Source organism: Puntigrus tetrazona, chromosome 17 (assembly GCF_018831695.1).
Source record: "Puntigrus tetrazona isolate hp1 chromosome 17, ASM1883169v1, whole genome shotgun sequence".
Lineage (NCBI taxonomy): Eukaryota > Metazoa > Chordata > Actinopteri > Cypriniformes > Cyprinidae > Puntigrus > Puntigrus tetrazona.
The window spans coordinates 16,684,123-16,691,622 of NC_056715.1; the positions used below are offsets into that span (position 1 = coordinate 16,684,123).

Below are 7,500 nucleotides of genomic sequence, written 5' to 3' on the forward strand. Positions count from 1 at the left end.
TACCAAGAACAGCGTCCTCGAACCCAATAAAGGTGTTGCGATTTTTTTTTCTAAATGCACAGAATCAAGCAATAAGCTCTTTTGTCCACGACTTGTCCTCTATGGGTTGGGGATGGAGGCCCGGCTGCCATGTGGGGTAGCTGGATATTAAGCTAAACTGTTTATCAGTGAATGGCTGAGGCTGAGCCAGCTCGGCCTGGGAGAGAATTCATTTTGCTGTTCAATCACCTTGTTTTCTTCCTCTAAGGACTTCCAGATTAGAACTCATTGTGTAGTAATCTGTGGGACATGAATCGAGCAGATGTATGTTAAATCTAGGGAGCGTCTTCAGAGCACAACTGCATAAGCGATCATCTCGTTTGCTTTGCAAGCAAGACTGCCCAATGTCGTATGTTTTGCTGAGAACGTTGAAATGCTTGAAAGTATTAAATGATCAATGGGAAGAAATGTCTCACTTTCACACGAATGCAGACCTAATGCAGTTTTTTTTATGACTCTAGTATTTAGATATGCACCAGTGCTAGTAATGTATTAAAAGAAGACTCTTATGTTCACTAATGCTGCATTTATTTGATGAAGAAAAATGAATTTTGTTTTACTCTACTGTAGTCTTCAGTGTCATGATCCTTCAGAAATCATACTAATACGCGATTTGCGCTCAAGAAGCGATTTGTTCTTCATCATTTCGTAGAAACTGCAATACAGTTTCGGTTTTCAGAATTATCGCTCAAACAAGAAGATCGTTATCAGTTGGCCCTAAATATCATCATTTTTATCCTATGCACTGGCATTTTGCAAGTTAAAACAATTAAGGAAAGCGCGTTTCTGACTATGCTGGCATTTTACCAGCGTTACCGTACCACTGAATGCTGATTGTCGTGGATACATTCAGCGGACATCTCTGTCCGCATGATTTCTGAAGTTTCTCACTTTGATTTCTCACGCATTCACTACAACTACACCTAAGAGCGCCGGTCCGTGATTTCAGACCAGACATATCCCATACTGCACGTCAAACAGCAAGAGGCGCAGGTGTTTCAATCAGAACATCCAGCGTATAATTGGATGAGAAATATAAATATGGTCATTTGAGCATGGTTCAAGCAAAAAAATCATAGCCATGATGGTCCGAAGCTCACTAAGGCTGCATTCGTAGGATCAAATTAAAGACAGTAATTGCAATAAAACTTACACTGTATTGTTTTCACTTTTTAAATACATCTACCACGCGCAGACTTGGAGGAGCACGAGAGACTTTTCCAAACAAACAGGCAAACAATTATTGTAAAATCTCAGTTTATAAGAGCACCTTACCTGCGTTCTGAGTTTGATCATATCTGCTTCCACCTGCGAGTTTGATTCGTTCAGATCTTTATGTCTTCATCCAGCTGTTTAACATCTGCGTGCAGTCTAAACCTGGAGCGAGAACAGACAGACAGAGTTAGGATCACGGACCTGTGCGTTAAAAACGCTAACTAAATTGAAATCTCAGCTGGTTTGAATTATTCCCAAGCATTAAAAACCATGATGTGTAGCAGCCGGTATTACTACGGAGGTTGACGAGATCTTTAATTAAAGTGAATAACCTTGGTGACTGGTGACCTAGCTCCACAATGTAATCTGAGACTTTATTTATTTATTTTTTTTTTTACCGTTGCTCCTTTGCTGTTTTATTGTGAGCATCTCCACTCCTGACAGCCTGGCTTTCTTCATTGCTGCTGTGGCACGTGGGCAACCAGAGAGACTGTAAAAAAAAAAAGAGAGAGAGAGAGGAGCACGAAATATTAGGTTATTAATACTTTTCGGTCTCTGAAAAGACAGTTTACATTGCGATCAGCGGTTTGGGATCAGTGCAGTTTTTAGTTTTCACGCGTAGCAGAAGAATACCTTTATTTATCGATAATTAATTTGTGATTAAGCAGCGTTATTTCAGATTTTGCATTCATTAAAGAATTCTAAAGTTAATTACAAAAACATTAAGCAGCAATTGCTGTATTTGTGATTTAATAAATGCAGCCTTGATGAGGATAAGAGAGTCTTTCAAAAAAAACTCCAAACACCGACCTCAAAACACAATGTTAAAATATTCTTTGCAGAAGTTGATCCCTTTTTTTTTATTGGCTATACAGTATGTTGTTATTAATGCACCTGCTGCAGCACCAGAGGCGCTCTCCTAAACACTGACTAGTGCTCTTTAAATAGCATACTACCATACTCCTCTTAGCTCTGTCTGCAGTATGTATACTGCTTGCTAGCTACATGTTCTCTATGCATGCAGATATATACACTATATGAGGATGCTAAATAAAAAAGTAGCATGCATAGCAACACAGTACACTAGCATCTCATTCTCAGTACAGCCCTGAAGGTCCTCGGTTTTTCTGTTAGTATATAAATTGATAATTGCTGATCATAAGCTCTGTTGCTTTTGTGACATGAATGAACCTTTTTCAGATATATTTAACCGGAGCGCATGCTTTGTTAGGTTTGACTCTGAGCTAGTTTTAAGGAGCGTTCGAGAATTTGTTTAGGTTTAACCTTCTGTGGGTCAGGAAGCTGCGCTGGCGTGTCCAGAGCCCGTCGCAGCCTGGGTGGGACTACGACATGCCCGTCCGTCTTCGGCCTTCCCGCGTGAACTGGGATCCGTTGATGTAGCCGTCCTTCTGTCGTTTGGCAGCTAAAGCGGGCAGCCTGAAAGCGCTGCGGTGGGGCGCATATTTGCCCGTTATGTGACCCTGACCGTCACATCCTGGGACCGGACACCTGAAAACATAAACACCATCCACCGTTTCACTGGTCTGGCTTCTCTTTCAGACCAAATACTAAAATAACACCTAGAGAAAGTGGTTTCTGGTATTTCAATCTAACTTTTTGCATTCTACTCTAAGTAGTGCATTTTCTACCTAAAATGCGAGGTTAACCTAAATGCACAGTTATGTTAATACTTAACTAACGTTAACGTTAGTGTGAAATATGGCGTGATATGTGATAAAAAGTGAATATGAGAGGCGCTATGAATAAAAAATATCATGAGCGTTAGTTAATGGTTGGAGGTAATGCATTAATCAGAGCACTTGAGTAAACTTTGTAGTTTTACTAAACTAGTAAACTTTTACTCTCTGCTTTAGTGCTGTCAAATGATTAACCACGATTAATCGCATTGAAAAAAATATTTTTGCTTACATGATTACTTATTGTGTACTGCACTTATTGTGTAAATATAAATATTTTTTTAAATTCCATATATATATATATATATATATATATATATATATAAATATATATGGAAGTTAAGGTGGTAGAGTGGTGGTACAGCAGTAAGCAATGTATTAAATAATGATTGTATTCATAGGTGGATGTTTAGTGATTCAGTACCTGATTGGCTCCTGGTCTTCCTTGTCCTCTTTACTGTGTGTTATCTTTATTCCAGTTTTCCGAGCCCGTGGACATCCTGACAAACTGAGGAAAAAACAGCCCTTATGACAATGAAGCATACTTTAGCCTATTTAAAAAAAAAAAGAGCATTATTGCAGAAATAAGATGCTTCAAAATGCAAGATTTTCAGACACTACACTTCATGTTGTTTACTAAAATGAAAATATGTTCTATTTTAAGTCATATAAAAGCATTTAGCCATACTTGTGAGTGTGTTTGACACACTTTAGCTAGATCTATATTTTACGTTGCATTGTGAAATATGGCTAAAGTGAACTGCTGGATGTACTGACACACATTTCACGGTCAACTAAATATACTTTAAAGTCATTTCTGTTCACAAGCTTATTTAAATCTATTTGCTGACAAACAAATTTGTGATTTGGTACATTTAAAATATTAGCCCCAAATGCATAATCACATATTTTACATGTGCTTTAATATGTTAGGCAGCACCCAAAATAAGTGTACTTATTTGTTTAAGATGTATACGGAGAGTAATATTTAGGAATTTTACATTTTTTTCAACGTGAGCCTTAAAATGTATGCACAACCGTCAAAAATGCGGTAATTTTGTCTTTTTATTTAATGAGCGTATATTATCTATAGAAAATGGTGTTATTTTTAACAAGCATTGTACGTTACCTTCTGTGTGAAGCGTAGTTGCCAGTGATATGTCGAGCCGTCACAGCCGAGGTCGGGCACCTGGGACAGAAATACACCCTGTTACTGCCCAGCGTGCAACAAGTGTCTTCAGAAGAAGCTCTACTACCTCACACAACAACCTTTGACACACACAGGTCTGCTGGGATCTTCTTTTTAACTGCTTTTATTATTTGACTAACATTGATATTTGGTATATTCTTATTTCCTCTTTAAATCACAATTAATCACATTAAAAACTATGTTTATGCACTGTGTATATTTAATTTTATTTTTGTATATATAAATACACACACATACAGTATATATATTTTTAAATGTATATATGTAATATGTATATGTATATATATATATATATATATATATATATATATGTGTGTGTGTGTGTTTAATATATAAACATAAGATATATTTGTATTTATTTATACATAAAAAAATTATAATATATATATATATATATATATATATATATATATATATATATATATATATATATATATATATATATGGTGTGATGCAATGAAGTGTCAAATAAAATAATTATTATTATAATTATAAAAAAATATTTATTATACATGATAATCACATAATGAATAAAGTAATATTTCAGAATAAACTATTGATAAAGTCATATTTGTATTTGATCACTCAAATGAATTTGTGCTTCATTTCCCTGTTTTGTATCTCTCACTATCTGTGGCACATAGTGTTTTGGGCCTGAAGTGGGATAGCTTTTTTGTTTTTGAAAACAACAGTTTGATCCTTACTTGAGTTCTTGTGAGGTTGGTGGCCATCATACTCCGAATGCTTTTATCTGCTAAAAGGACAGCCTGAAAGACTAAAAGATTGCATCACATGAATGTTAGCCGAAACAAAGCCGGCGGTCCAGACTTGCTACTGATACCGAAAACAAACACGCACAGACATAATCCACTCAGAAAACACCGCAAATGCAATACAGCCATGGTGCAAGTGACCCCTCTGAATAGCAAAGCATATTTTTTCTTGAAATTAGCACTTATCCCTGGTGAAGTATTAGGTTAACATGGAGAGGGAGTGTCTAACATTTTCCTGACAGCATAGTTGAAGTAAGCTGAAAACAATAAATTGATTGGACTGAACCACCATTAGAAAATGGAGTCACACCTTCTATGCGGCGTAATTGCGGTTACGTGAGCCACTCCCATCACACCTGGTGTTGGACATCTGTCTCCAGAAAAATAGAGCAAGAATAAAAGGCCCAAAATCATAATAAAGGAAACAAAATATTATATTACGAAGCTAAAAGAAATGGCAACACTTCAATGGAGTCCTGAAAAGACCTGAAATCTTTTATTGAGGCTGCCAATTGGAGTTAGATTACCGATCGGGTTAATTATATGTTGATTAATAAAACCACGATTCGTGTAGATTCATTGCTTAACTTCACTTGCTTGAAAAATCTTTACATAAGAAATCTTTACCGCGAAAGTTTTTACAAGCGAAACATTTTACCACAAAAGGATCACCGTCATGTTTAGTAATTCTTACTGCCGGCCAATTAAAGCAATTTTATCTTTTATTTCTCTACATTCGTTGACTAAATGAGCGCTCTAAGCGAATTTTAGCGCTTTAAACCTGAAGCGCGCGCGTATGAGATTAAGTCCCCACGCCGCTTCATGCTGGAGTCAACGTGAAACATTAGCATATTGCCTGTTGGTCTGAATGAAAATGCAGATTAGTTCCTTGCCGCTAGCTCACAAACACTCAATTAAATCAAATCAACTAATCACTGTTTGGATGGGTTTGCAAAAATAAATCGTATCATTTGGAAGCGCCCAGAGCAAATGATACTGAAAATAAATGCATATTATAAGAAAATGAAAGCTTGTTCCTTCGTTTATCTTTAAACCATTACATGAATCTGTAAAATTGACAGCCCCTAATTTGATTACCTTTTTGGTCCAGTAACAGCCTATGCAGTTGTGCCTAGTTGAGCGTGAGCTCTGATTGGTTGTTAATGCAAAGTGTTGCCCAAATCTATGATGTTGCTTTATTTCTAGTTCATTGTTTCAGTTTAGCTTCACTGTCTGCAAGGCGTGCGAGTCTAAATAGCATCCCAGCGAATGGATGGCTCGAATAAATTGATGTTTTAAATCCATAAAAGCGCTCAAAAACCAAGTGTACTCTAAGCGCGCCTCTACGTTTATGTTCGATCGTGTGGCATGCAGTAGTGGAGAAGATAAAGAAAGAGGAACTGGTAGGCGTCGCATCATTCCACTGCCGTGCTTACGTTATCAGGTCCTTTTGCTTTCTTTGCAGAGGAGAAATTTGGGTTTGGGACTGGGAATGCCGACATCGGTGTGTGTCGCTGTCCTCGAGAATGTCCTGGAAGGATCCAGATCATCAGACTGTAACCACAAAGAAAGAGACCTGTTAGTATCCTTTCCTCATTTTTGAGAACTCTGACCTTTCTCAAGTAGCAATGTACTACTACAGTAATAATCACAGTGTATTGGAGCACATTCGACGTGCTAGTGATCCTGGTATTTCATCCATGAAAGAAAAGCGTGCCCACTGCAGGGAATTAGCAACAGTGTGGTATTATGCTATTCTGAACATAGTTAGATACGTTTCATAGTTTTCCACTTCGCTTCTTTTCGACACATCAGCGCCTACTCCTTCATGCCTGGCAAAGAGGCACAGCGATATCCTTCGATAGGGCAAAAGATCAGCCATTAGCTGAAGCGAGTGATGAGCAGGCCGTAAACTTGACCCGCGAAACTGGCTAACTAGCATGTTATTAGGAGAGACGATTTGCAAGGACCACATCTTCTGTAAATGAAGCTCGATCGTGAATGATAGAACATGGGCGCATTTAGAAGATCAGAGCACTTCCTTTGAACATGAAAGTAATGTTAATCCTCTGTGTCTTCAGATGTCTGGAGTAAATGGCGACTGCTATAGTCATTAAACATCCGATAACTAAAGCGCCTCCCATCACTTAATCAGAGACATCTTGTCAACACAAGGACAGACTGATGACAGATCACTCGGGGCGGGGCTAGGTAAGACGCTCCTGTCAATGCGACTATTGTGGGAGGGCCTGTGCAGAACAGAACAGCCTGATTTGAGAAGAGGATTAACAAAGATTACATTAAAAAACACTGCTTGGGTTTTTATCATTATAGGATGGACACGAACCACGTCCAACACGCATTTATGGTCAAACTACTTGTAATATTAATTTTGCATCCGAGGACCCCTTAGTAATAATAATAAAAGTATTTGGTATTGAGAAACAGTGAGGGTGACTTCAGGTTTACACTGTTGAATAGAATAGCGATGAGACTCTTCATGAGTAACTAACAAAGACTTTTTGCTTCGTGTGTAAAGTTGTCAGCACTCTGCCAATTCCACAGC

General features: G+C 37.7%; 1 pseudogene; it reads right to left on the bottom strand.

Moving 5' to 3' along the window:
- Positions 1-7,500, bottom strand: part of LOC122362011 — a 53,831-nt pseudogene that overhangs the window by 856 nt on the left and 45,475 nt on the right.